This window comes from Elephas maximus, chromosome 20 (genome assembly GCF_024166365.1).
Source record: "Elephas maximus indicus isolate mEleMax1 chromosome 20, mEleMax1 primary haplotype, whole genome shotgun sequence".
In the NCBI taxonomy this organism is placed as follows: Eukaryota; Metazoa; Chordata; class Mammalia; order Proboscidea; family Elephantidae; genus Elephas; species Elephas maximus.
The window spans coordinates 50,008,480-50,015,234 of record NC_064838.1 but is presented as its reverse complement, the minus strand read 5'-3'; the positions used below and the strand labels follow the sequence as shown (position 1 = coordinate 50,015,234).

General features: G+C 46.2%; 1 non-coding gene across 1 annotated transcript; it reads left to right on the top strand.

The window, feature by feature from the left end:
• Positions 1 to 2,588: 2,588 nt before the first annotated feature.
• Positions 2,589 to 2,661, top strand: TRNAR-ACG (transfer RNA arginine (anticodon ACG)). The gene has a single exon. It is a non-coding gene; the product is annotated as a tRNA-Arg (tRNA).
• The last annotated feature ends 4,094 nt before the right edge of the window (positions 2,662 to 6,755 follow it).

Sequence of the window (6,755 nt, the reverse complement as noted above, 5' to 3'; positions counted from 1 at the left end):
TGAGTAGTGGGATGCGGACCTCAAATTCTCATAAAAACACCAGACTTAATGTTCTGACTGAGACTAGAAGGACCCCGGAGGTCACGGTCCCCAGACCTTCTGTTAGCCCAAGACTGGAACCATTCCCAAAGCCAACTCTTCAGGCAGACTGGACTGAGCTTTAAGATAGAAAATGATACTGGTGAGGAGTAATACTGGCTCATGTAGACATATGAGACTATGTGGGCAGCTCCTGTCTGGAGGGGAGATGAGAAGGCAGAGGGGTACAGAAGCCGGCTGAATAAAGAGGAGCGTGCTGTTTCATCAGGGGGAGAACAACTAGGAGTACACAACAAGGTGTACATAAATTTTTGTATGAGAGACTGACTTGATTTGTAAACTTGCACTTAAACCACAATTAAAAAAAAAAAAAGTACCTTCGGATTTAAAGAAGCTCTCAAAAAAAAGTTCAGGGGAAAAAGGTTAAGGACTAGCAAATCAAAGAATGACTTTCACATGACCCAAATATTTTTTCATCCCAGTAAGTTTAGTTTCCACTTCTCACAAAGATCAATACAAAGACATCGTCCTCACCACTTAAGGGCCAAATTGCCTTTCTCTTTTGTGGATACAGAGCATTTTGTTCTTTTTCTGATGTCTGGACTGGTGAAATTTAGTGTCCTGGCCGTTCAAAAACGAACATAATTCTCCAATTCTCTAGCCCATTCACTCTTTGCCACAGGAAGATTTAACTGCATTCTGTAACCTAATGCTTGGCCGCATCAAGCCAAAGCTCCATATTCCTTAAACACACTTGAGATGTGGTATAAGATCACGCTAACCCTTTCAGAGGCTATCGGATCTACAACAATAACCAAATTACCCAGCAGAGCACAGGTGACACTGGCTCTGCCAATACCCTAGTCAAAGAGGGACTGGGACTCATTCATTCACAAGGTGATCATCTTGCAAAGGGAAAATGTGGAAGCAAGTGTGCAGCTGGAGGTCTCACAGAGATTTACGGTAAACAGAGTGGGCTAGGGAACGTAATCGTCATCTTTTCTGCAGAATATTTGATGTCAAGCAGATGACCTCTCTCTCCACTTTATATCCCTAACTTTACAATGAACCTTCCAGAAAGTCATTAGTGAGCTTGAGGTTCTGGGAAAAGCGTAAGAAGTACCCAAACCACATTCTGATGTCCTCATTTCTCTGCAAAGGAAATCTGACACCTAAGTACCAAGATACTTTGACTTATTTAGGGATGGATAAGCTTCTCAGAAATTACAGTTGCTTCTGCTGCCAAAGACATTGCCAAATTATGGCACCTGGATGTTCCAATATCCGCGAGGTAAAGTACTAAACACACAGAAGTGAGTAAAAGTTATGCTAAAGATATAACACACGCACGAAAAGGGTGGGCTGGTGGTAATGCTAAGGGAAATACATGTTTTTATTTATCCAGAACAAGCCAAAGCCATCAAACTCCTATTTTACAACTCTGACCACCAGAGCCTATTTGTCAAAGCCTCAAGAACTTGACTTTACCGAAAAGTCAATCTGCAGTGTCAAAATTCTCGAGACTGACCTCTGGCTATTAGCAAGGCCTCCAGAACCTGCTTTGTGCTGCAACTGAACAAAATTTAAAGCAAAGTAAATACCTTCAGGACTTCAAGAGTACTAACTGGACTTTAAAATTTTTCTGCATCCTAAAAGCCGGTCAGGTAAGCATCGCTGCCTAGATAGGCTGTACCAGGGAGAGGTCCGCCGATCTGTGCATTCCAAAGTGCAGCTATGGGCTCATTAAATAAGAAAAAAACTTCTTTTCTCTAGGAAGCCGTCCAGATGAATTTCGCCGCCCCCATCTAGAGAAAGAGTGGGCAGGAGCGCAGCGCCCCGGAGCGCCGCATCGCGACGCCGGCCCCCCTGCACTCTCCCGCCGCGGGCGCCGAGGCCCAACGGGGCGGAGAAAGGCCGGCGGGGCGGTCCACCTCCGGCCGGGCCTCGGGCCGGGAGCGCTGGGCACCGAAGGCGAGGACGAGGGGCTGCCACACCCGCCTTCCGCGCCGGGCCCAGGAGCCCTCCCCGAGGCCGGCCGCGAGCACCTGCCGTCCCGCCCCGCCGGCCGCATCTCAGGCCCCCTCTGTCAACGGCCTTCGGCCCGCAGAACTCACAGCTTCAGATGCTCATAGGCGGTCGCCGCCATCGCCATCCTGCACCGCCACCTCCTTCCTGCAGCCTCGGCCCGCCCCGCCCCACACCGCCACCTCGGCTACGGCGCTCCTGGTCACCCGGGTACAGGGGCCGCCGCGCCGCGCCTCTGTCCACCCTCGCCCCGCCCCGCCCCGCCCCGCGCTGAGAGATGACGGAATACGGCCGCGGACAAACTTAGTTCGCGAGTTCGCGAACGCGAGGCGGCACTGTCCGACGCGGCGGATTGGAGCGCGCCAACGAGCGCCGGGACGTACCTCCTGCAGATTGGTGGAGCGCGTTTGCGACAGAAAGGCGGGGCGCTCTGCGCTGAGACAGAAACGGAACGCAGGCGTGGCGCCGCCTATTGAGGCTGGTAAGAAGTGATGAGACGTTGCAGCGAGCACAGCAACAACACGGGGCCAGTGGCGCAATGGATAACGCGTCTGACTACGGATCAGAAGATTCTAGGTTCGACTCCTGGCTGGCTCGAGGTGTCTCTTTTTATTCCATTTTTAGGATTGGTTTTGCAAGAATCTTTGACAACGGTTATGGTTAAAGCATGAAAGCTAAATATATTGATTTTTTTGAGTTTTTAAAAAATTATTGTACTTGAGATGAAGGTTTGCAGAAGAAACTAGCTTCTCATTAAATATATTTAATTTTAATGCTGCTTTGAGAATTTAAGCTATATTTGGAACCTGGAGTTGGCTGAGATGTTTGTAAATTCAAAGCTTTCTAGTAATAAGGCAGGTAGGAGCCTCCCTAAGTGGTACATTTGGGGAAATACATCTGGAAAAGTGGTGGTGGAGGGCGTGGTGTGGCCAGACGTTGACTCTCAGATGACATAAAAGCGCAATTCTGGCCTTTTGCCCATGGAACCGACACCCTCACACTGATAGAAAAAAGAGCGCTGTCCCGGGCTGTCAGGAGGCTGGAGTGCCAGCTCTAGCCCTCAGCAGACAAGGAAACGCTGCCGTGCGGCTGCGCGCCTCCAGGAGGGCTGGGCGGAGGGCTGGGAGTCTGCAGCGCTGGCCCATTGCGAGCTTCGGGTCCAAAGCCAACCTGGCCCCGGATTCCACCGGGAAACCTTAAAACATGGGCTCTTTACAGTAAGAAGGCACCAGGTAATCTAGTGGATTACCCCTCATTTTATAGGTGCCGGGATTAGAGATCTGAGAAGGCCCGAAACGTCTGCGGCTGAAAGGGGACTTGAACCGGTGGACTGGCTCAGTCATCGGACATCGTCCATTCACCGATTAATCGATCAACATAATGTTTCCCCCGCCTGATTATCATATTAATTATAGAAATTTTGGAAAATACAAAAAATTATTGGGACTAGAAATAGCCCAAATTCTTATCCCAAGGTAATTACTATTAACGTGTTTTATTTCCTCCAGAAGTTTTTCTTCCATACTTTTTAATATGGCTAAACCTAAACCTAAACCAAAAAATCCTGTTGCCCTCAGTCGATTCTGACTTCCAGCCACCCTTTATGTATTTTCCCACATTTGCTGTTGTACCGGAAATGGCTTTGTGTTCTCATTTTGTCCTTTTGGAGCCCCAATACACACTTCCATCAACAGCATTTTTCTTTGCAAGCTAACCAACATTGGGTATTATAAATTGAACTATAATTTCATTGCAATTTTCATAATTGAAAGATAGAGCTTCCTTTTACTTGCATTTATTACTGGAGAATGATATATGCCTTCTCAATTCATTCCATTTTTTTTTCTTACAGATTTGTTAGACTTTTTAATACATTTTTGTTGTTGTTGTTGTTATGTGCCATCGAGTCGGTTCCCATGCATAGCAACCTTGTGTACAACAGATAAACCCTGCCCAGTCTTCTACCATCCTCGCAATCGTTGTTAGGCTTGAGCCCATTGTTGCAGCCCTTGTGTCAGTCCATCTCATACAGGGTCTTCCGCTTTTTTGCTGACGCTCTACTTTACCAAGCATGATGTCCTTCTCCAGCGACTGGTCCCTCCTGATAACATGTCCAGGGGACATGAGACAAAGTCTCACCATCTTGTCCTCAAAGGAGCATTCTGGCTATACTTCTTCCAAGACAGATTTGTTCATTCTTCGGCAGTTCTTGGCATACTCAATATTCTTTTCCAACACCATAATTCAAATGCCATCTATTATTCTTTGGTCTTGCTTATTCATTATCCAGCCTTTGCACACATGTGAAGTGATTGAAAATCACATGGTTTGGGTCAGGTGCACCTCAGTCCTCAAAGTGACATCTGTGCTTTTTAACACTTTAAAGAGGTCTAGTAGATTTGCCCAATGCAATACATTGTTTGATTTCTTAACTGCTGCTTCCATGGGCGTTGATTGTGGATCCAGGTGAAACGAAATCCTGGACAACTTTCAGTCTTTTCTCCGTTTATCATGTCGATTATTGGTCCAGTTGTGATGATTTTTTTGTTTTGTTTATGTGAAGGTGTAATCCATACTGCATGCTGTAGTCTTTGATCTTCATCAGTAAGTGTTTCAAGTCCTCTTTACTTTCAGCAAGCAAGGTTGTGTCATCTGCATACTGCAGATTGTTAATGAGTCGTCCTCCAACCCTGATGCCCCATTCTTCTGCATATAGTCTGGCTTCTCAGATTATTTGCTCAGCATACAGATTGAATATGGTAAGAGGATACAACCCTGACACACACTTTTAATATACTGGAGGGTATTAACTCTATCATACACATTGCAATTTTTTTTTCCAATTTATCGTTTTCCTTACATTTTTGAAACTAGAGTAATTTTTACTTTTGTATATTGAAATTACCAATATTTTACTTTATGGCATCTATTGCATATGTGCTTTCTTCAAATTATTTTGTGTTGTGTTTTTCCCATTTGCTTGGAAAAAACTAAGTGTGGCTCTTAATTCGTTCGTATCTTATTTTATACACGTCATGATATAAAGATCAATGAAGTCCTAAAAATGTCACACTTGTTGAGCAATTACTGCATGTCATGTACTACTCTAAGCCCTTTACGTGGACTAAGTCAGTCCTTAAAACAATCTCATAAATTCCTGTGTTTATCCCATTTTTTACATATAAGGAAACTAAATTTGCTCAAGGCCATGAAGCAGTTAGGTGGTGGGGCCTCGATTAGACTGAGTTTGAGCTCTTGGTCCCAATGCTGTTCCGATCCTTTTTAGCTCAGGTAAGTGGGCTTAGTGCCAGTTCCCTTCTGGGCATGGATGGCAGTTGTATATGCTGCTTGCCCTCTCCCCTGCTGATTAGCAAAAGGACCACTGTGTTTCCAGTCCTGATGATGCCTCTACACGCCACCCCGGAACTCTTGGCCATTTCCTCTCCTTTAATAAAATGAGGATTTAAGTTGCAGCTGAACAGCCATCACCCTGTAGAGAGCTCCCAACCAGGCTTTATAAACAGGTCACCATGTAGAAGGAACTAGGAGACGTAAAGGTTCACCTTTCTTCTCCAGTTATACAGTATAAGCCAAGGCCTTTGTGAACATTCAATGAGACTGAAAAACAAACTAACCTGGGCAGGAAGAGGCATTCCTCTGGGCTTTTTAAAGGCAAACAAGCCAAAGTCAGAGTCTAAGGAGAGGAACATTCAGAGTAAGAAATCAGCCAAGGATGGTAAAGCCTGGGTAATTTTAAGTCGACACTTTCAGCCAAATGTTTCCTATAGTGAAATTACTTACAGTAAATAGATATATATTTTTACAACATATGCTAGGGTCTCCCCATAGAGACAGTCCAAGCTGCATATAAAGCTTGCTGGCACTGTCCAAATGACTTCTACCACCCCCTGAAGGAGAATGTGGCTCCCACTTCGATCCATTCTGCCTGCTGTGGGCTCTGCCTTTCCTCTAAGCCTCCAAATTGTGTGTGTTCCCTCACTATTCTTCATCATGAGCCTGCCATGGGGAACCCAGGGCCCACAGTCATCTGCCCTTAATCAGTTGGAAGTGTTACCAGAATAAGGTTCGTGCCTCTCACTGGTCAAGGATGAGCAGGTAACGCACATAGAGTTTTCCACACCAGCAAAGCTTTATTGAAGAGGCTTGCAAGCGGAGACGAGAAAGGCCTAAAGCAAAGCTTACCCAAGTCTCACAGAACAAAAGACAGGCCGGGGTTTTTAAAAGCTCCTGGGCAGGAAAAGGTTCACGTTTATTCATAGACACAGGTGAGGATATGTTAACTACAGTGCCCACACAGCAGCCTTCTAAGATGGCTCCTGTCCCAGAGGCTTCTGGGATTCGTAGCAGGACTTATTATGGGGTGTCGTGCCTGCGCAGTCTCTCCGCGGGTTCAATTCCCTGGCTGCTCCTGCCCCTAGTGGAAGGTCACACAACAGTCACAAGTTGATGTTCTGCGCTTGTCCCTGGGGCTGGTTTACTCCAGCTGCTTCTGAAAGACAACTTTAAAGGAGTTTGCACACTGGCCCATTTCCTTTTACTTACTTTTCAGATTTGGGGGGCCCTCTCTTCCGTCTTAGAAGGATGTGTGTGTGACCAGGCGGTGAGAGTGCCTTAGGCCTCCTTACACACCCAGAAACCTGGGGACGTCTAGAAGTGTCACACGCCTGGTG